General features: G+C 37.9%; 1 protein-coding gene across 5 annotated transcripts in view; it reads right to left on the reverse strand.

The window, feature by feature from the left end:
- LOC102158325 (uncharacterized) overlaps positions 1-24,623 on the reverse strand; it is a 503,690-nt gene that overhangs the window by 231,904 nt on the left and 247,163 nt on the right. The window contains exon 4 of one of the 5 annotated variants that reach the window (XR_014822503.1): positions 9,284-9,376. The exons of the other annotated variants lie outside the window; for them this stretch is intronic. The gene's annotated coding sequence lies outside the window, so the exon portion shown is untranslated. The remainder of the gene's footprint in view (positions 1-9,283; positions 9,377-24,623) is intronic. 5 annotated transcript variants of the gene reach the window in all.

Here is a 24,623-nt window from a genome sequence, read left to right on the forward strand (position 1 = left end):
GATGACATAATGCCATTTGTAGCAACATGGATGGAACTAGAGAATCTCATACTGAGTGAAATGAGCCAGAAAGACAAAGACAAATACCATATGATATCACTTATAACTGGAATCTAATATCCAGCACAAATGAACATCTCCTCAGAAAAGAAAATCATGGACTTGGAGAAGAGACTTGTGGTTGCCTGATGGGAGGGGGAGGGAGTGGGAGGGATCAGGAGCTTGGGCTTATCAGACACAACTTAGAATAGATTTACAAGGAGATCCTGCTGAATAGCATTGAGAACTATGTCTAGATACTCATGTTGCAACAGAAGAAAGGGTGGGGGAAAAACTGTAATTGTAATGTACACATGTAAGGATAACCTGACCCCCTTGCTGTACAGTGGGAAAATAAAAATAAATAAATAAATTTTTTAAAAAAAGGAGAGAAACAACTGTTTTTCAAAGCAAAGGAATAGATTTCAGAGTTGCAAGCCCTGAGAACAAAGAGAACAAGCTCTGATAAAACCCTCAGAAAGAAAAGCCCTCAGAGGAACAGACAAACAGCCATTAGAAAAGCAAACTTCCTTAAATTCTAGAACTGGAGTGAACTTTATAGTAGGTATTAATCAAAGGAGAAAGCTATGCACATAGAGTGAATGAAGCTGCTCTATTATCAACATGAACTTTGAACATTACCAACAAAGAGCTGAAAGGTCTCTGCAATTAGGATGAGGAAGGCAGCCATTCAAACACAGTCATCTGGGACTTGGAAGAGACTCACTGAATGACTGGAAACCAGAATGAGAAAATAAATAAATGAATAAAGCAGGACAGAGACATTTCCCTAAGGTTTTCTTTCACCAGTTCTTTATTGAACAGGCACTAAAAATTGAACATCAGAATTTACTATATCTTAGAGGAGTTTGTTGTAGGTAATTGATAATCATCCTTACTTGGAATGCTAGATGAACTTTACTTTGTACATTCCACACAAAAGTTTAGTTACTCAAAGTCCTCTTTTGTCCTTAGAAAGTCTTGATTTAAGATGGTAAGGATGCATTTTAGAACTTTATTGACTTAACTAATGAAAGCAATGAGACACTGGTCAGCAGGGACAAGAGGCCAGACAGATAGCGCCCACTACAGAATGACGGCTCCCTGAGGTCTGCACGTTGACCAGCCTTTTGTTCACCCTCATGTGGCCTTAAATTCATCCCCACTGCAAGGTCACTGACTTGAGGTTTCACAGAGACTCTCATCATCACCTCAATACAGATATCTGTACAAGGCATTAACTCCCTGGACACTTTTGAGTTGTGTTACCTGGTCTTTCTGGGAAGCTAGAATCTCTGAGCAGCTAATCCTATAGAACCTAGATGTAGGAGAGGCTGGGGCTCCTGCCATGTGGGCTCAATGGAAGTCACAATAAATCCTAGCCCTCATCCCTAGGGGAGGTTAGCCAGCCGGAGGTATTAGATGAATTTGTCTCCTCAAATTCTATGCAAATCAAAATCACTTACAGGGCTTATTACAACATAAGCTGCTGAACTCCATGCCAGAGTTTTTGATTCAGTGGGTCTAGGATAGACATAAAATTCTGCAGTTACTACAAGGGCTTGGGTGATGGTGATATTGTTTATCCAGATAAAACACATAAAGAACCACTGTGTTAGGAGCCTAAGCACATGGGCTTAGGTGGGACTGAGTAAATATGGGAGACACATCAACTAGGTCCAGTACAGACATACTTCATTGATTCATGCACACCCTCCAGTCAATTTCACATAAAGTGGGATATCCAGAGGGGTGCTGTAGAGAGTAATCTGAATAAAAGTTAATGAGACTATCTTTTCATCCAAGACACATTTGGTAAGTGCCTACTGTGTAGCAGATGCTGAGCTATGCACGAGGCAACCAGAAATGCACCACGATCCTTGCTCTTGTAAAAAGCATTCTGAGATGCCTAAAACAATGATTTTTCCATCTCCATAAATCATGCTGCCTCTGGCTTCTGACTTAATGACTTTTTATTTCTGAGGGGAGTCAGATGCTGCCTAGAAAAAAAAAGAAATCATTGTTCAGCTTTAAACTTCAAAAAAAAATTTTTTTTTTCTTGAATCCACAGCATGATAACAGTCTTGAAAGTTCAGGCTTTTTTAGAGACAAAATACTGTGCTAAATTCCAAAGCCTTGCTTTTACATGATCAAGAACAAAGCTTGGAGGTTTGAGCACAGAGTTTTATTCTATATAACAGGGAGAATTTGATGGAAGTACACATCCTTACTGGTCTCTGGAAGGAAGACACGCTTAATAACAGAAAGAAATTTGGATAAGACCAGGGTAAAGTTGTTCTTTCTCTAGAATTCATTGTCCTAATGCCCTGAACATGGGCCCAGAGGGGCAATAGATCCTTGATGACAGAAACTCAACAACAAAAATCCCATATAGCTTGAAGGAGAGTTCAAGAGCAGCTAAGCTGGTGTTCTGCTTCCCCTCCATCATGTCCAACACATTGTGAGAATGGGACAGAGAATTACTCATGTGGAACAGTGACCAGAGCCAAAGACACTTATCTTTCATCATTTTCATCAATTAACAAAGTAAATGGAATAGAACTTTGAAGAATTATTTCCTCATGGCGTTCCTGTATTGGTGTTCTTAGATAATAATGTCATCATTGATAGAACAGTGATTTCTGGTTGTGTACTGCATTTTTATGAAGTGCCTAGATCATGGTCCAGAAATACTGCTTCCCTCTTCTCTTGCTGCTTGCTCATAACATGGTGGAAATGCAGAAACACCTACAAGACTTAAGAAGGATGCAAGAGGTAGATGAAAATTTGAGAATCGTCATGCCCACTAAAGGACTGCAGTGGTCCAGGGCTGAGTGGGGGGAGGTCCTACAGTCCAGGCTGAGGATTGGACAGCTCACAACTAGGAAGGAGAATCAACAGAGGGATGGATAAAAAGGATGTGGTACATATATATACAATGGAATACTGCTCGGCCATAAAATAGAATGAAATAACATTTGCATCAACATGGACAGACCTAGAGACTATAATGCTGAGTGAAGTTACTCATTCAGTGAAAGACAAACATCATTTGATATCACTTATATGTGGAATCTAAAAAAAAAAAAGATACAAATGAACTTATTTGCAGAACAGAAACAGACTCACAGACTCTGAAAACAAACTTATGTTTACCAAAGGGGACAGGTGGGTGGAGAGAGATGAACTGGGGGTTTGGGTTTGGCATATGCACATTGAGGTATATGGAATGACTGGCCCACAGGGACCTGCTGTATAGCCCAGAGAGCTCTACCCAATATTCTGTGATAATCTATGTAGGAAAAAGATCTGAAAGAAAGTGGATGTGTGTTCATGTATGGCTAAATCACTTTGTTGTACAGCAGAAATTATCACAACAGTGTAAATCAAATATACTTCAACAAAATTTTAAAAATGAAAAAACGAACAAACAAAAAACCAGAAAGGACATGAGGCACTTGAGTCACAGGAGGGTTAGTAACACCTGATGAGGCTGAGCAAGGAGCAGGCAGCAGGGGGGATGTCTAAATTCCCCAAATGCAGTCATGGGGAACTTCAGGCCCTGAGTTACTTCACCCAAAGACGCAGGACGGTCAGATACCAACACCCAAAGGCTCAGCTTAAATGGCCATCCATACATACGACAAGGGGCAAGGTCCCCACAACCAAGGGTGTGAAGTTGGGTAAAATTTCTCCTGTGCTTTGATGATGTGTAAGAAAAAGGAAAGAAGAAGAGAGAGAGGTCTTGAAAGACTGAGATGTTACTCAAAAAGAACTTAGGTTTAACAAAGGGAGACTCCTAAACTGAAAGAAACAGTTTATCCAAAAGAAACTATTTTAAGCCAGAAGACACAAAGGTACCATTAATGAACAGCCAAGAATCTACTGGTGTTTCTGCCATGGGGGTTGGGATGGCTCTATTTCATGCTTATGAGCAGGGATGGGGGTTTCGGAGGAATGTTAGTGAGAGAATATTTAAGCGCTGAGATTTGTTTTATTATAGGAAAGGAGAGAGGGGGATTCCTGAGTTGCTCTGAATGAATTTCAAACCTTCCACAGTTCCAGGAATATTTTTTTAATATAATGATTTTTATCTTTTTTCCATTATAGCTGGTTTACAGTGTTCTGTCAATTTCCTACTGAATAGCAATGGTGACCCAGTTACACATACATGTATGCATTCTTTTTGCTCATATTATCAGGCTCCATCATAAGTGACTAGATATAGTTCCCAGTGCTACACAGCAGGATCTCATTGCTAATCCATTCCAAAGCCAATAGTCTGCATCTATTAGCCCCAAGTTCCAGGAATCCGAGATGGAAATCCTAGGGGTTATTAGCCAATTCAGCCACCCTCGTTCACCCCATCTATTTTCCATGGGTAAGGTATTTGGTAGAAAATGCGAGGTCCTCCTGATGGTGGAAAGTAGACTTCCACAACAACCCTTTGGGGTGGTATTTTTCCTAATAAAATTGTGGCTGAATCTCGGCCAGGAATCTACCACCTGATTCTGGTTCCCACCTCTGGTAACTTGTTCTGGTTCCCATCTCTGCAATCCTGGAGCAGTCACTGGGACGGAGAGTCCCCCTCTGGCAATGAAGAATGTGATATGTCCCCAAAGAGGAAGCAGTGGGACCCCAAAGGCCTTTGGATTATGAGCACTGATCCCGTGAAAAGTCCCCTCCTGTCGTCAGCCCTAGCTGTGAATCTGTATGTAACTGGAAGAGAGCAAGGGCCACCCCTAGGCTCCCAAACCGTATAAATCATCAGACAGGAAAGGGTGTCTTTATGCTTAGTCTAGGCCAGAAATTACCTCCTTAGAGGCTTTCTGCTGTAATTGGACCCAGAAGTTGCAGGAAAGAAAGATGGAAACTATCAAGTGAGGGTTATGTTTTTTTCCTGCCCAAAGCTCCTTTCCTACCTTCACTCTTATCTTGATGAATCCGCAGAAAAATAACAGTTACTCCATTTAGGTTATCCTGCTATACAGAAAAATATTTCATCATTTACTGACACAAACTGTAGCCCAGAACTCTGACAGACTGGTTGATTTGGGAAAAGAATTAATATATTCTTGATTCCAAAATCTTACATTCCCCAGCTATGCCAGTTTTTCTGCCACAATGTGTCTGAGCATCCACGCGGTTCCTGTCTAATTTCAGTCATGTATGAGAAGAATCCATGAGCTTTTATTAAAGCCTTTTTGTGGGTTTTTTTAGGGGAGTAGGTTTGGGTTTTGACTTTTTTCTTTTTTCTTTTTCTTTTGGCAAAATGTATTTAAGTTATGTCTTAGATAAATGACTCTGGAGAAATAAAAGTTTGTAATTAAAGGGACTGATTTTGAATTGGAGATGCTCTGAGGAAGGTGGCTCATGATGTCTGAGATCATTGGAGAATTGAGTTCCCTGCCTGGTCTCATCCTTCAAGTCGAACTGACTGTGTGTTGAGGCAATTAAAGCTTTGCCTCTGATAAGAAGCTGGGAAAAGGCTGAAAGGAATGATAAGCAGCCAGAAGCCACAGAAGTGTCCAAGGAGGATGCTGTCAGTGAAGGGAAGTCAGTGTTAGATAAGAGCCTTGAAGAGTGTGGCTGGGAGAGAAGGATGCAGACAGGAATTCAATGGTCCAGGTTCAATTCCAGCCTCAGGCACCCATCCCTAGGATGCCTCATCTAGGACAGCACAATACCTGCCTCAGTTCTACATCCGCAAAACAAGGAGAATGAATAATACAGCCCTTGCAGCTTCATCAAGCTTCATCCTGCTCAGAATCCATAAAACCTGAGGGGTGAGTGTACCATGTTTAATCCAGGTGCTTTCTCATTTAGAAACCACAGCACTCTGAGTATCATTAATTAGGGATTTAATGGCTAGCACTCATTTTTACTAGAATTATATTTTGGTAAAAACACATGCATTGTTGGTTTCTCTCTAGTCTCAGTTATCCAAAGCTAAGAAAATAAGAGCTTCTCATGCCTTGTCTCCACCATCTGGGTTTTCTGGGACAATGCCAGTTTTATGTATTCTATTGAATTGCCCATTCCCATCACAATCCAAAATTTCTAGCATTTTGTCATTCAAACAACATCTCCAAGACTGTCATTTGCTACCTAAAGTGGCATAGTATTACTGTCAGAGACATTTTCAGCTCTTTGCCTTGGAAAATATGCTCCTAATTATAGGTTCTGTCCAAAGGGGCAACAATAATCAAAAGATATAGGAGCAATAAATAATTTATTCCCATAGAACGTGGAAATGGAGCACTGTGATTCTTTTTACTCAACATTAAATAAAATATATTTGACCAAATTGTCCCTTTGAATCCTTCAACATAAAGGTCCTAGGAAGTTTAGTATTTTATTCCTAAGTGTTTGGGATCAACTGTCCCTACTTGTTAACTCATAGGACCCCAAACTTTCCTCTTACTACATGGTTTTGTTTGTCACAGGAAGAAGCACGTTTTACAGATGAGCCCAGCTGTGGCCTGGCTCACCAACACTCTTGCCACAATCACCTCCAGTGCCTGCAGCAGCTCTGCCCACCATGCTGTTGCAGCTCCACCCAAGTGAGGCAAGCAGTGGCACTGATTACACTTAAATTGAAACACCTTTTAAAAGCGTTGACACCTTCCACCACTGCAGATAGAGATGCATCATTATTTGTCTCTGGATTTCCACTGTCCCCTTCGCCAGGTGAAAAGTTAATGCCCCTTCTTGTGGCCTGTTTTTAGAAGATATCCCATAGGGAAGGTGAAGAGAGAGGGATAAATTAGGAGGTTGTGATTAACATATACACATTACTATATATAAAATAGATAACCCACAAAGACCTACTGTATAGGAAAGTATATTCAATATCTTATAGTAACCTATAATGAAAAAGAATGTAAAAAAGTTACATATATTTATATATATATATATAACTGAATTGCTGTACTATACTCCTGAAATTAACACAACATTGTAAATCAAGTATATTTCAATAAAAAATTTTTAGACGATATCCCATAGCAGAGTCAGATGACTCCTTAGTAATCCAGAGCCATTTGTTTTGTCATCTGTATTAGTTTCCTAGGACTGCAATAACAAATCACCAAAAATGGAGTGATTTACAATAGTAGAAGAAACTTTCCCTCACAGTTCTAGAGGCTGGAAGTCCAGAATTAAGGAATTAGCAAGGCTATGCTCCCACCAAAGTCACTCAAGAAGAAACCTTCCCAGCCAGTTCCATTCCTGGGGACTCCAGCTGTCCCTTGGCTTATAATTGGGTTGGAGCCACACTCATCTGCATCTTCTCTACAGGTATCTCCCCTGTGCGTTGCTTATAAAAACACTTCTCATTGGATTTAGGGCATGGCTGGATCATCCAGGATGACTTCATCTTGAGATCTTTAACTTCATTACAAATGCCTAAGATCCTTTTACCAAATACCATCAAATTCACTGGTTTTAAGACATGGTGGACAGATCATTGGGGCAGCCACTATTCAACCCACTACAAACCTGTAACATTGGGAGATGATTTCCCGGAGGAGCTTAGACTTGTGATACTCTTCTGCCACTGTACATGCATTTTTCTTCCTCAGAGAGCCAGGCGTCCTTGGAGGTAGGGCTCCTTCTCAACTTGTAGGACCTGACACTGAGTATAAGCCACCATGCTGAACTCCCTTCTAACTAATGGTTAAGTTTTGCTCAGGAGCAATCCCTCTCTGCAGTGTGAGTTTTACTTCTCTTCAAATGTCTGTTTGGGAAATCTTTATCTGAACTGCCAAGGCAGGCACATTTTCAAGTTCTTTCTCATGAAGCCTCTGGATCCTGGACAACCAGAAAATATAGAGAGATGCTAATATACATGGTCACATTTACATGTATGTGTTTATTACACACACATATATACATATTGTTGCCAAACCCCACATGCTGGTTTTCCTCAGTCTGTGCTCCAACTCATCCATGATGTCCTGTTATCTGCACAATCTATACACTTTAGAAGCTCAACAGGAAGCAGAAAAGAGTCAGGCTGGTTTTCTTTAGAGATCAAAAAAAGAGAAGTCAAATCTCAAAGTGTCTTCTGGAATTAGGATGGAGGAAGCCATAATTGGAAAGCAGTCACCTAAATAAGCCAGCATACAGATCTAAACATGAAGATGTTAAAAAAAAAGACATCAAAATCATACAACGTGGGGGAAGAAAGTAAAAAAATATAGATTCTTTTTTATTTTAATGATGTGTTTGAGCCTATATAACTATCAGGCTAAAGCAAGTAGATATAGGAAGGGGTTAACATACTTAAAAAACAGGGCAGCCACAAATCAAAACTGAATATTACATTCACAAAAACTGAAAAGAAAAGTATTCAAGCATAAAATAAATGGAAACCATACAACCAGAAAAATAAAAGAAGAAAAGAAAAACAGAATCAACTGAGAAACAAGGTTTAAAACGGCAATAAATACATATCTATCAATAGTCACCTTAAATGTCAATGGACTGAATGCTCCAATCAAAGGACACAGTGGCAGATTGGTTAAAAAAGCAAAAACATTCAATCTGCTGTCTACAAGAAACTCACCTTAGGGCAAAGGACACATATATATTGAAAGTGAGGGGATGGGAAAAGATATTTCATGCCAATGGTCAAGACAGGAAAGCAGGAGTTGAAATACTCATATCAGACAAAATGGACTTTAAAACGAAGGCCATAAAGAAAGACAAAGAAGGACACTGGTTAAAGGATCCATTCAAGAAGAGGATATTACAATCATCAATATATATGCCCCTAATATAGGAGCACCCAGATACCTATAACAAATACTTTAACAGACATAAAAGGAGAAGTTGATGGGAATACAATCATAGTAGATTTTAACACCCCACTCACATCAAAGGACAGATCCTCTAGACAGAAAATCAATAAGGCAACAGAGATCCTAAAGGACACAATAGAAAAGTTAGACTTGATCAACATTTTCAGGACATTACACCCAAAAAATCAGAATACACATTCTTCTCAAGTGCACATGGAATATTCTCAAAAATTACTCACATATTGGGGCACAAAGCTAACCTCAACAAATATAAAAGTATAGAAATTATTTCAAGCATCTTCTCTGACCACAATGGCATGAAACTAGAAATCAATGACAGGAAAAGGAATGAGAAAAAACTTACTATGTAGAGACTAAACAACTTTTACTAAAAAAAACAATGAGTCAATGAGGAAATCAAGAAGGAAATTAAAAAATACCTTGAGACAAATGATAACGACACATCCACTTAAAATCTATGGGATGCCACAAAAGCAGTGCTCAGAGGGAAATTCATAGCAATACAGGCCTTCCTAAAAAAAAAGAAGAAAAATCTCAAATCAACAACTTAACTCACCACCTAAATGAATTAGAAAAAGAAGAATACACAAAACCTAAAGTCAGCAGAAGGAAGGAAATCATAAAGATCAAAGAGGAAATCAATAAAATAGAGATTAGAAAACAATAGAAAAAATCAATAAAACCAATAGCTGGTTCTTTGAAAAGGGAAACAAAATTGACAAAACTCTGGCCAGACTCACCAAGAAGAAGAGAGAAAAACAACCAAATAAAGTAAGAAATGAAAAAGAAGTCACAATGGATACTAAAGAAATACAAAAAACCATGAGAGAATACTATGAACAATTGTATGCTAACAAATCGTACAACCTAGAAGAAATGGACAACTTTCTAGAAACCTACAGCCTGCCAAAACTGAGTCAAGAAGTAACAGATCAACTGAACAGACTGATCACTAGAAATGAAATTGAATATGTCATAAAAACCACTCCCTACAAAATAAAAGTCCAGGACCAGATGGCTTCACAAGTGAATTCTACCACACATACAAAGAGGAACTTATACCCATCCTCCTTAAACTTTTCCAAAAGGTTGAAGAAGAAGGAACACTTGCAAAAACATTCTATGATGCCACCATCACCCTAATTCCAAAACCAGACAAAGATACCACCAAAATAGAAAACAATAAGCCAATATCTTTGATGAATATAAACACAAAAATTCTCAACGAAGATTTAGCCAAACTGAATCCAACAACATATAGAAAAAGATCATACACTAGAACCAGGTGGGATTCATCCCAGGTTCACAAGGAGGGTTCAACATATGCAAATAAAACAACGTCATACATCACATTCACAGAAGAAAAGTCAAAAACCACATGATCACCTCAACAGATGCAGAAAAAGCATTTGAAAAAGTCCAACATCCATTCATGATAAAAAAAACTCTTACCAAAGTGGGTATAGAGGGAACATTCCTGAATATAATCAAAGCCATTTATGACGAACCCACAGCAAATATAATACTCAATGGAGAAAAGCTGAAAGTCTTCCCACTAAAAGCTGGAACAAGACAAGGATGCCCACTCTCACCAATGTTATTCAACATAATACTGGAAGTTCTAGCCCAGCAAACAAAAGAACAGAAGATAAACAAAAGAAATAAAAGGCATCCAAATAGGAAGAAAAGAGGTAAAACTGTCACTGTATGCAGATGACATGATACTATACATAGAAAATCGTAAGGACTCAACCAGAAGCTACTGGAACTGATCAACAAATTCAGCAAAGTAGCAGGATATAAGATTAATATTCAGAAATCAGTCACATTTGAGTATACTAACAATGAAATATTAGAAAAGGAATACAAAAATATAATACCTTTTAAAATTGCACCCCCAAAAATAAAATACATGGGAATACACCTGACTAAGGAGGTAAAAGACTTATATGCCAAGAACTATAAAACATTAGTCAAGGAAACTAAAGAAGGTGTAAAGAAATGGAAAGATATTCCATGCTCCTGGGTGGGAAAAATTAATATTGTAAAAATGGCCATACTACCCAAAGCGATCTACAGAGTCAATGCAATCCCCATCAAATTACCCATGACATTTTTCACAGAACTAGAAAAAACAATCCAAAAATTTATATGGAACCACAAAAGACCCAGAATTGCTAAAGCAATTCTGAGGAACAAAAACCAAGCAGGAGGCATAACTCTTCAGGCAATATTACAAAGCCACAGTCATCAAGACAGTGTGGAACTGGTACCAAAACAGACACATAGACCAATGGAACAGAATAGAGAACCCAGAAATAAACCCTCACACCTACGGTCAATGAATCTTTGACAAAGGAGGCAAGAATATAAAATGGAAAAAGACAGTCTTTTCAGCAACTCTTGCTGGGAAACCTGGGCAGCTGCATGCAAATCAATGAAACTAGAACACACCCTCACACCATGCACCAAAATAAACTCGAAATGGCTTAAAGACTTAAATATAAGGCAAGACAACATCAAACTCCTAGAAGAGAACATAGGCAAAACATTCTCTGATATCAACCTTACAAATGTTTTCTCAGGCCAGTCTCCCAAAACAACAGAAATAAGAGCAAAAATAAACCCATGGGACCTAATCAAACTGACAAGCTTTTGCACAGCAAAGGAAACCAAAAAGAAAACAAAAAGACAACTTACAGAATGAGAGAAAATACTTTCAAATGATGCATCTCTCAAGGGCTTCATCTCTAAAATATACAAACAACTTATACAACTCAACAGCAACAAAGCCAACAACCCAATTGAAAAATGGGAAAAAGACCTGAATAGACATTTCTCCAAGGAAGATATACAGATGGCCAACAAGCACATGAAAAAATGCTCAACATCCTTGATTATTAGGGAAATGCAAATCAAAACTACAATGAGATACCACCTTACACCAGTCAGTATGGCCGTCATTAAGAAGTCCACAAATAACAATTGCTGGAGGGGATGTGGAGAAAAGGGAACCCTCCTGCACTGTTGGTGGGAATGTAAGCTGGTACAACCATTATGGAGAACAGTTTGGAGGTATCTTGAAAACTATGCACAGAGCTACCATATGACCCAGGAATCCCACTCTTGGGATTTATATATATATATATATATATATACACACACACACACATATACATATATCCAGACAAAACTTTCCTTAAAAAAGACACATTCACCCGCATGTTAATTGTAGCATTATTCACAATAGCCAAGTCATGGAAACAACCCAAATGTTCACTGACAGATGATTGGATTAGGAAGATGGGGTATATATACACAATGGGATACTACTCGGCCACAAAAGAGAACAAAATAATGCCATTTGCAGCAACATGGATGGAACTAGCGACTCTCATCCTGAGTGAAGTAAGTAAGAAAGAGAAAGACAAATACCATATGATATCACTTATATCTTGAAGCTAATATACGGCACAAATGAAACTTCCACAGAGAAGAAAATCATGGACTTGGAAAATAGACTTGTGGTTGCTAAGGGGGAGCAGGAGGTTGTAGAATGGATTGGGAGCTTGGGGTTAATAGATGCAGACTATTGCCTTTGGAATGAATAAGCAATGAGATCCTGCTGTGTAGCACTGGAAACTATGTCTAGTCATTTATGATGGAGCCTGATAATGTGAGAAAAAAGAATGTATGCATGTATGTATAACTGTGTCACCATGCTGTACAGTAGAAAAAAATTGTATGGGGAATTAACTATTAAATAATAATAATAATAAATTAAATCCCTTAAAAACAGATAAATTAAAAAAATTAAAAAGCTGTGTTTATCCAATCAAAACCTTCAACCTCTGCAGTAGAGCAGTGAATGATAATTTTTTTAAAACACATACTTTATTGTTAAATATTTTCATGGACACTGCATTTTTGAATCAAAGTTTAATTTCAGAATAAAAAAAAATCAAAATGTCTTCTGAATTTCTGGTTTCCATGACACAGAGCTATGATAATTGATGTATCTAGGGAAAAAAGCTGAAGTTGTTTTTCTTCTAGCTGGTTGCTAGTAACAATTTTATCTTACAAGTTTTCATAAAAATGATTTAGAGATCAGGAAAAGAAAAAAATATACCTCCATATCTATCTCCAACCTTCCTTAACCCAAACAATGACTTCACCTTGCTTCCTGTTTCCACTCTTAGATTAAGAAGTTTGGGCTTGAATCAAATGATAACTGAGGACCACCAAATAGGACTACAATGCTGGTGGTACAGCCATGGGTTCAGAGGATTTTGCACATATGTGGAGGAGGGGTAAGCACGGTTTGATAATGTCACTTGTCCTGGAATTTTATGACTTGAGTTATGGTTATTACTTAAGCTAATGGGAACATGGGGTCAGCCTGGGCTCTTACAGACCTGCCATGGGCTCCAGCTAATAGGATCTGCATACATTTCAAACAACCTCTTGTTTCAGCAGCAAAATTTTGAATGAAGCGGAGGCCCTACAGAAGCAATAGTACCACTGGCCTTGACTTACAGATTTAATCTACCTCCCTGTGTATAATATAATCAGTGGGTACTGGAGCTAGTTCATATCAGCTTGTCAGTTTTCAGGAAATATGTAAGCCAGATTAAATAAAATATATTAAAATATATTTATATAAGCTTATAATAAGTTTTATTAAAAATAAAGTAATACTAAAAACTCATCATTTCCTTATTATTTTATTACAACTTACTAGATCATCAATGTTAAGATATCATCTCTAGAGGTCCAGAATTTATTTGCTCTTACCACTACAGGCTTCACATAACCTTACACAGGGAGGCAGAAATCAGTTCACATATCTGCCAAATGCAGTTTTGGAAATTCATAAACAGATGGAGTTGCAACAAATATATGGAATCCTCCTGTACTTTTCCCCTTCAAAGTACTGTTGAAATTTTCCTTTGATCCTAATATCCAAATTTCTGGCGTTTTTGTTGTCATTTTAGGGAGAAACACAAAGAGGGCAAGGAAAAGGACAAAGGGAGTGAGGGAAACAGAAAATCCTGCCTCTGGATAATAAGTTCTTGTCACTTCATGCTCCCCCAGCCCTTCTGAGAAGCTGCCTTCTCACCCTATTTGTAAGGTATTCTTCTAACTTTCCTTTGGCAACAAAATTATAGCTGTGAAACCCTATTCCCAAAAAATTACATTAGCTGTTATTTTAAATATGTCCAATACAATCCATTTCCATCAGAGGGAAATCAGTCTACTTCTCTGGAGCAAGTTATGCTAGTCTAAGAGGAACCTACTTACCCTAAAAACCATCCAGGGTGGAGTTCTATGTTTTCTAGGGTCCTCACTAGGTACAGATAGAAGCATTGAGGGTCTCTTATTATTGCACTTATGTTATTATCAAGCTAAGCTGCACAAGATCTTAAATGTCTAGTAGAATGGATGCTAATGGTTGCCAATTCAAAACCCTCTACAGGGTTCTTTCTGGCAGACCAAGTCATGCTTATGTTTGGAGCATTCGCCTTTTCTCCACCTGACAATGTGCCTTGTAAAGTGACCCAACTTCTACTCAGAAGTAAATCTTTCATTTTACAACCACACCTGTGGCATGTGGAAGTTCCTGAGCTAGGGGATGAATCAGAGCAGCAGCCGCCAGCCCACACCACAGCCATAGCAACCCTGAATCCAAGCTGCATCTTAGACCTATGCTGCAGTTTGCAGCAACACTGTATCCTTAACCCACTGAGCAAGGCCAGGGATCAAACCTCATGGATACTATGTTGGGTTCTTAACCTGCTGAGCCACAGTGGGAACTCCCTGAGAGGTAAATTTTAATTAATCCAAATCTAGCATGGCAATCCTACTTCTCTTGCTAGTAATTGGTTAAGGGCTGGATATATGACTCACTTGTGGCCAAAAGAGGTCCTCTGGGGATATCTGAAGGGTTTTCCCAGGAATTAAAAGAATCACACCAGGAAAGATGGTCCTTCTACTCAGCAGTACACATTCTTACTTCTTCATAAAGAACTTTATATTGCAGTAGATGTCTAGGGACCACGGCAGGAGGCAATGCTGATACACTGATCATCTGTGAGGCTTAATTTTCCAACCCAGGAGTTCTCCTTATTTAAAATAATAAACATTTTTCTTTTTCTTTTCCTTTTTTTTTTTTTTTTTTTGTCTTTTTAGGGCTGCACTCACACATATGGAAGTTCCCAGATTAGGGGTCAAATGGAGCTACAGCCACTGGCCTACACCACAGCCACAGCAACGCCGGATTCGTAACCCACTGAGTGGGGCCAGGGATCGAACTTGAGTCCTCATGGATACTAGTCAGGTTAATTTCTACTGAGCCAATAATAATAAACATTTTTATTATTCATGTCAGTAGTTCTCAATGTGTTGTCTCCACAGCATAAGCATCAGTATTACTTGCAAGATTTCCAGAAATCTAGAATTTTAGGCACTACAGTTGACTCTTGAACAACATGGGAGTTAGGCGTGCCAACCCTCTAGGCAGTCAAAAATCCACATATAAATTATAGTCAGCTCTCCATATTCACAGTTCTCTGTGTTGGAAGCATTCAAATCTGCAGATTCCACCAACTGCAGATTCCATATATTACTGTAGTATTTACTATTGGAAAAAAAATCCTATATAAAAGTGGATCCATGCAGTTCAAACCTGTCTTGTGCAAGAGTCAGCTCTACTCTGAAGTAGACTCTACTTATTGAATCAGAAAGTCTGGGGAAGGAACCCACCAATCTATGACTTAGCAGCCCTCCAAATGATCCTGATTCATGCTCAAGTTTAAGAACCACTGGTTTCAATCATTTAATGACACCTGGCCACAGGGTTTGGGATTTATTTGATAGGCAGCTTAGAATTCCTAGATTGTTTTCAATAGAAAACATGACTATAGGTAACCTATAGGAACTGGTCCCCAGAAGGCAGCTAATGTTTGGCGACCATGATAAATCACTTGGCATCTTTTTGTCTCAGATATATTTATTATAAAATGAGGTGATGGCAGCTCACAAACCATGTAGGGTAGCTGCTAGCTTTCCATGATAGAGACAAATCAGACACACACCAATCATATTGGAAGCTTTTATGTTTTCTCTCTTAGCTGGAAACTAAAATGTTCTATTACATCTGCTATGACTACTCAAACAACCAACTATATGGTGAAGGGTGATAATTACTAAAATATCCTGACTTCATTATGAGAAAGATAAAGTGAAAATCTGACTTGTGTTGTTTATGAAATTTTGAGGCAAAGACTGGAGGAAATGTATGAAACTCTCATAATAGCCAAGACATGGCAGCAACCTAAATGTCTATCAACAGAGGAGTGAGTAAAGAAGATGTGGTACATATATACAATAGAATATTAGTCAGCCATAAAAAGTGAAATAATGCCATTTTCAGCAACATGAATGGACCTAGAGACTATTATACTCAGTGAAGTAAATCAGACAAAGACAGACAAATACTATATGAGATCACTAATATATGGTATCTAATAAAAATGATACAAAAGAACTTATTTATAAAACAGAAACAAACTCACAGATTTTGAAACTAGGAGGATGGAATTAACATATACACACTACATAAAACAGATGACTAACAGGGACATACTTCATAGCACAGGGAAATCTATTCAATATTCCATAATAACCTATAAAGGAAAAAAGAATGGATATAAGTATATGTATAACTGACACACTTTGCTGTATATCTGAACCTAACACAACATGCTAAGTCAACTATACTTCAATAAAAAATTTTAAATTAAGAAAAATCCTAATAAACAGTAATTTGAGAAAATGCTAAGCTTAAAAAGACAGGCTTTCAGAATATAAGAGATATTTTAGGATACAGAATGCACCTTTGTACTTAACCACAAGTAGTATACTGAAACAACATAGGATTCTATCCCTTTGGTTATAAACAGCCCTACAAAAGAATGTTAGTGAAGTTCATATGTGCATGAAAAATAAGATAACAATGAATATAAATTTGGATGCTAATTAAGCTTGTTTCACTTTCTTTGATAAGTTTTAATTATATTCGGCCACAGTGAACCAATAAGCAAAAGTTTTAGTTACCCAAAATAGCAAAGATCTAATACAAAGTAACAAATAATGAAGTGTGAATAGTTCACCATACCATACAGGTTGATGATGATTTGAGGTCTACCAGGATGAAGGCACCAAGCAGTTGCAACAGAGCTGTAGTCAATTCCAACAAAACACAACTTTTGCTGAATCTGCTTTGGAATTATTATTATTATTATTATTATTATTATTATTATTATTATTATTATTTTGGCCTCAACTAAGAAATGCAGAAGTTCTCATGCCAGAGACTGAACCCAAGCCACAGCAGTGACAATGCCAGATCCTCACCCACCAGACTACCAGGGAACTCTAGAATTATTTCTATTTATAATAAGGTAATTATGACTGACATTGCTCTCCTACAGGCCACATTGTAAGATCTAGTATTTTTTTTCTGCCAGATTGTCTTTCTGACAGAAAAAATGTGGTTTATAAGTTTAGCTTAACAATCCATTCACCTTTATTTGGTCAGGGAAGATGAGGCAGTCAGTGTAGGGTTTACAAACATTGGCTCTGGAGCTAATTTGCCTGAGTTTCCCACCTCATGGGATATAAAGTAATATATATAAAGTGCTTAGGACGGTAGCTGGCACAAAGTAAGTGCTCAATTAATGTTAACTCTTATCATCAGAGAGTCGTCTTAATCTCTGTCCTCATGAGAGTGTATAGATAATACCAGAAGAGGTTTTCCTAACAGAAGTCTATTGAAAATTAAAAACCTACTCCTTAGAAATTTTGAGAAGAACCCATAGGGAAATGGCTGCCTTTACCCCACCATCAACTTCCCAAAACCCATAAACGCATGCACACACACACTCCTTGCTGCCTTGAAAATCATTAGCTTGAACCTGTTACTATTCAGAGTGTTTTGTATCACAGGAAAGAATATGAATTAGATTTTAAGTTTCTTGAAGATACGGTTTTGCTTTATAGACCATTATCCTCAGTACTCAGGAGAGCATTAAATAAAATTTACTGTAAGAATGAGGGTTTAGTCCACAGTCTGGCCTTTGAACTATTCCAGGGATTTTTATGTTTTATTTTGTATAGTACAGAAATACCTTCATAGATTTTTTTGTCTTTTGTACTTCTTCTTTGGAATATATTCCTAAAAGTAGTTTTACCAAGGTAAATGGTGTCACCCTAATGCTTATATTGTCAAATTATTATCTAAAACCATTGGAACCATTTATAGTACCTCCAATAATACACAAGCATGCCTGTTTCCCTTGTCAACAGTAGAATGACTTTTATCATTTCACTAATACAACAGATGTGGTGACAATAACAAATTCTGGAAGAGTGATTTCAAAGTGGAATTCTAGGGCAACTGGGACAGATTATTTACCCACAGAATTGGTCTGACACATTCAGGGTATTTTGTTAATAGATTTAGTTGATTTATAGCCTTTTAAAACTTGAATTCCTTTTATTGCTAGTAAGCCTATACATTTATCAAGGATGTCCATATAGCTGCAGAAAACATATGGACATTGGGACTAAAGACATACATTAAGGACTCTAAAATGAGAGTGTGAAATGTGAGAAATATTTGCTTCCAAAGGCTGCCAGAAGAAGTCATCACAAACTAGTGGCTTACATCAACAGAAATGTATTCTCTCACGATTCTGGTGTCAGAAGTGTGAAATAAAGATATCAGCAGAGACACGATCTCTCCAAACCTCTAGAGGAGAGCACTTACTTATCTCTCTAGCTTCTAGTAGCATCAGGAGTTCCTTGGCATAACTCTGGTCCCTGTCTTCCTCTTCACACAGCTCTCTCCACTTCATCCATGTGCCCTGCCTCTGCATGTCTTTTCAGGGATTCTTGTCATTGGACAATCCAGGATGATCTTAAGATAGTGGTATGATATATATATATATCATATATATATATACACATGTGATATATATATGATATAATGATATCTGCAAAGACCCCTTTTCCACTTAAGATCAGTCACAGGTTCTGAGGATTAGGACATGGACATACTCTTTGGGGAACTCTATTCAACCCACTACAATGGACATCAATGATAAAGAAGACAAAGAAATCCTGCTTGGACATGCATGTGATAACTCAATATCATGAACTTAACCAATTATTTATGTTAATTTTTCTCTATTAAAATAACTGATGTGGTTTCCGTCTCCATGACTGGTCACTGACTGATCCACAATTAATCAATCCTTTTTTCCTCCCAGTTTATTGAGGAATAAGTTGACACAATGTCATTTGTCAACTATGGTATATAACATGACAGTTTGACATATGTATACATTGTGAAATAGTTACCACAATAAAGTTAGTTAGTACATCTATCACTTCACATAGTTGCCATTTAATGTGTGTTGGGGGAAGGGTGTAAAACATCTAAAATCTACTAGCAACTTTCAAGTATACGTTATAGTATTGTTAACGATAGTCACCAAAACCATACATTTGATCCCTAGAACCTACTTATTTTAAAACAGAAAGTTTTGACCCTTTGACCAATGTCTCCCCATTTCCCCCAATGCTCCAGGCTCCTGACAACCACTAATCTATTGTGTTTCAACGATTGACTTTTTTAAGATTCCACATATAAATGAGATTTTGCAACATTTGCCTTTCTCTGTTTGACTTTTTCCACTTAGCACAATGCCCTTAAGTTTCATTCATGTTGTCACAAATGACAAGAATTTCTTTTTATGGCTCAATAATATTCCACACTGTGTGTATGTGTGTATACATACACATGTGTGAGCACACATGCACACACACACAAACACACACATGCATAGACATACAGTTTACCCACTGATTTTCTTTATCCACTCATTTGTTGATGGGTAATTAAATTGATTCCATGTCCTGGCTATTGTGAATAATGCTGCAATGAACATGGAGGAACACAGATACCTTCTCAAGATAGTTATTTCGTTTCCTTTGAATAGACACCCAGAAAAAAAGACTGCTGGATCATATGGTAGTTCTATTTTCAGTTTTTTGAGGAAATACCAAATTGTTTTCCATAATGGCTGCACCAACTTACATTCCCACCAACAGTGCACAAGGATTCCCTTTTCTCCACATCCTCACCAACACTTGCTACCTCTTGTCATTTTTAGAATAGCCACCTTAATAGGTGTAAGGTCATAGCACATTGTTGATTTGACTGGCATTTCCTTGATGATTATTGAATTTTGAGAACCTTTTTATGTACCTGTTTGCCACTTATAACCCTTCGTTCCAAAAATGTTTATTCAGGCTTTTTGACGATTTTAAAATCAGATTGTTTTCTGCTATTGAGTTGTATGCACTCCTTATATATTCTGGATTTTAACCCCTATACTTTATACTTATTTGTCCCATAAACACGAATGAAGTCCTTCTGTATGTGTGTAAAAATGCAGTCATGATATGAAAATTATAGTGCATAAACCTGAAAGACTTCTGGTGGCCTACTGGAGGAGTGAACCAAATGGAGTTGCTCTCTCCTGCATGATGACAGCAATGAAATATCCAAGGTATTCTTTCATATCATTTCAATGATCTTCCTTCAAAATTGTTTAAAAACCGTTCTTTCCTCAAAATACTAACATACAGTATTAACCACAATGGTTCTTTGACCTCACTTATGTTTTTTTACTTGATATTTAAGCCTTTTACTTTAAACCTGAAGGTTCAATTCGTTAGCTTATTTATCATCTTTTTTTATTACTTGAAGAAAAGCAATTCTACTTATCTCCCACAGATATCTCTGTTAGGGCCAGTTCTGCCTGTCTCCAACTCTAGAGATTCTTCCCAAGGTCTCTAAATGGGAGCCACAACCCACCACAGTATAGAAACCAGTGTGTCAGATATAAGCGCAGCTTTCAAACTGCTGCTTCTCAGAGAGAACAGACTCTTGCTGGAAGATAAACTAAGTTGGTATTAATGATCCCGATCCCAAGGTGGCACATTTCAAAAATTTTTGTTCGTCAGGGTTAATGTTGAAATGGTGTCACAGAAATAATTTGCATTCACCTATTTAAAGTCCAAAAGGGATATCTTCTAATTAACTATACAATGAAAAGAGGAGACAAGACTTCCAGAATGGCAGAACAAGGATCTTGGTGAAAACACTCCCCAGCAAAACAAAAATTTAACTGAGGAAAAAAAAATTAATCATTTGATGTCTCTAGAAAGTATCCCAAGAGAATACAACAAATGGAGAAACATTCATTCATGAAATCCACTAAATCTAACGAGTCTCTGGCATGTAGGTCATGACTCACTGTCTTACATATTCTTCCCTGACCAGTTCTATATACAAACCTCTCCACTAGGCCCTCTACTCTAGGCAGGTACAGCCAAAGCCAAGTCACCAAACAAATAAACAAACAAGCAACCAAAACAATACCAATTCCTGGGAAGATCAGTATCCAGAGCTGCTACAATATAGTTCTTTTTTTTTTTTTTTTTTTTTTTTGACTTTTTGCCTGTTCTAGGGCCACTTCCTATGGCATATGGAGGTTCTCAGGCTAGGGGTCTAATCAGAGCTGTAGCTGCCAGCCTACACCACAGCCACAGCAATGCAGGATCCAAGCTGCATCTGCAACCTACACCACAGCTCATGGCAATGCCAGATCCTTAACCCACTGAGTAAGGCCAGGGATTGAACCCACAACCTCATGGTTCCTAGTCGGATTCATTAACTACTGTGCCATGATGGGAACTCCAGCTACAATATAGTTCTAAAATGTCCAGTTTTCAACCAAAAACTATGAGACATGTAAAGAAAAAGAAAAGTGTGATCCATACACTAGGAAAAAAAAAAAAAGCAGGCAGCAAGATCTGCCTCTGAAGAGGTCCAGATGGCGGATTCAGCAGCCAGAGACCTCAGCTATTAAAACCATGTTAAGAGAATGAAATGACACCGTGTTTAAAGAAATTAGGGCATCAAAACAATGTCCATTCAAATAAAAGCCAATAAAAAGATAAAAATTATTTAAAAGAACCAGATAGAAAAATACAAAACCAAAATTAACAATGCGCTGGAGAACCTCACTATCCGTTGGTAGAAGAAAGAATCAGCAAACTTGAAGACAGATCAATAGAGATGATGTGATCTGAAGAACAGAGAGAAAATAATAGAAGAAACATCAAGAGTCTCAAATCTGGGACACCAAACACACAAATCAACATACTTGTATTGGGGAGGAGAAAGAAGTGAAAGAAAAAAATATTTAAAGAAATAATAGCTAGAATCTTTGAAATCTGATTTTAAAACCACAGATCTACATTTATTGCACGACCATTAGGTGTCTAAACTACTCAGGCCTCCTTAGAGACCCTCCGCAGTTGGTGGGGCCCTGCTGCTCTCCTTGCACCTGGGACCCTCTCCAGCATCTCCCCTCTGAAACTCATTCCTTCCATCTCCAGTGTAGGCTGCTGGCCTTCTGCTCAAAGACAGTCACTGCCTCTCCATCCTGTCACTTTGAGTTTCACATCACCACTTCCTGATTCCATCTTGACCTGGCAACCTATAGACATCAGTTTCCCCTTTGTTCTACATTTCCCAGCCTGACAGAAACACTTCCTCACTCCTAAGTGCAAGTGGGATCCAGGTCCCAGCCCTGGATCCCAGCCTTGGTCAGAGCGAGGAAGATAATTCAGACATAAAGAACTAAGCCCTGCATTATCTCTAATTCATATGGAAAAAAAATCCTGAAAAGCAGGTATCTTCTGCCCATTTTGGAGATGATAATATTGAAGTTAGAACTTGACATGTAATTATGATAGTAAAACAAGGAATTTTTTAAGAAAAGCAAAGGTTGTGCAAACAGTACAATTCAGGTAACTACTAAATCATAAAACAAATGTAGTGCTTCAATTTATGGATTTACTCTGCAGTTTAAAAATCAATAATTAGTGGAGTTCCTTGCGGCTCAGTGATTTAAGGATCCGGGGTCACTGCAGCAGCTTGGGTTGCTGCTATGGCAAGGGTTCGATCACTGGCCTGGGAACTTCCACATGCCGAAGGCACAACAAACAACAACAACAACAACAAAATCCCAAACAAACCAAAAACCAAAACCAAACCAAAAAACCCAAAATAAATAATGAACAATTAAATAATAATAAATTTCACTTTTAAAGATGTTTAAATTCAATAAAATACTTTATGTTCTAATAAAATAAAATTTCATATAGCCCTTCAAAAAATTTACACCTAGCAGTTCACACTTTGTCTCATGGATTTAGACAAATTAAAACAAGTGGTTACATAAAAAATAAAAATAATATTAAAGCTAGAGAGTACCTTGCCAATAAATGGTAGAGCAGGAAAATGATCTGCACCTTCCTACTGAATGGACTAACTCCCTTTATTCTCTCTAACACACTCATGAGTTCTAGAGTCTAAGACTTCTATGCTATTATAACAAAATATCCACAAATTTATTGGCTTAACACAACATAAATTCATTGTCTTATGGTTCTGTAGGCCAGAATTCTGCTGCAGGTCACACTGAGTTAAATCTCAGTGCTGAAGGGCCACATTCCTTCTGTAAGCCTAGAGGAAACTGCATTCCTTGCCTTTTCAGCTTCCAGAGGCTGCAGTGTCTTCCTTGGCTTACAGCCCCCTTTCAAGTTCATGGCTACTTGAGTCTCTCTTACATAGTATTCCTCTGACATGCTCCTCTTCTGCTTCCCTCTTTCACTTGTAAAGACCCACTTGATTACACTGGGCCCATCTGGATAATCCAGGCTTTAAAAAAAAAAACCTATAGTTAATTTATGATGATGTGTTCATTTCAGGTATACAGCAAAGTAATTCAGTTATACATAGAAATTCAGGCTAATCTCCTAACATGAAAGTCAGCTGGATAGCAAGCTTGACTCCATCATCAACGTAATTCCTCCTTGCCTTGTAAGGTAACATATTCTTAAATTCCAGAGAGTGGGCTGGGGACATCTTGGGGCATTATCCTTACCACACAGAGTGAGCTTGCCTAGTCACATAATAGTGCAACAGTCCAGGTCCCTTTCTCCAGCCCTCTTTATTTTTTTCATTCCATATCTTACTTCCTTCCACACCTTCACCCTCCACTAGGTTCTGCCTTTCATGGATTCCTTCACCTTCCAACCCTTTTCTTGTCAACCCTTGATCGGAATTCACATGCTGCCTTTCTCATCCATTTCAGTTTTCAAATACCCTGGCTCAATGGAAAGGCTATTAAAATTCATTTTAAAGTAAAATGCATGTGATGATAACAGTTTAATGTATTAATTCCTGCCAGAAAACACTGATGTGTTAATAGAGTCCCCACCCTATGCCTTAAAGCAAAAGAAAAAGTAGCTTCAGTCTGATTACAGGGTGTTTTATCTGTTTGTTTGAACACATTCTGGGAGCTCAGGTTCGAAGGGAATCCAAGTTTTGCCAGGCTGAATACTCAAGGGCTGTATCAGTTAAGGTTTTTTGTTCTTGCAAGTATAGAAAAGGCTTGTCAGTCATTTTTGGCTGTGGCCAAGCAAAAGGGAAATGTACTAAAAGAATATAATGGCAATGAACTGGGATTGGAAATAGAGCACAGACAAGGAAAGAAGGAACAATTAGAACATCTTGTCAGGACACTTTCACTGGAAAGAAAAAAACTTCTAAATGCC

The sequence above is a fragment of the Sus scrofa genome, chromosome 13, assembly GCF_054392235.1.
Source record: "Sus scrofa isolate SSC_HxYL_T2T_F1_AM1 chromosome 13, Sscrofa_HxYL_maternal_Yorkshire_Landrace_v2.0, whole genome shotgun sequence".
Lineage (NCBI taxonomy): Eukaryota > Metazoa > Chordata > Mammalia > Artiodactyla > Suidae > Sus > Sus scrofa.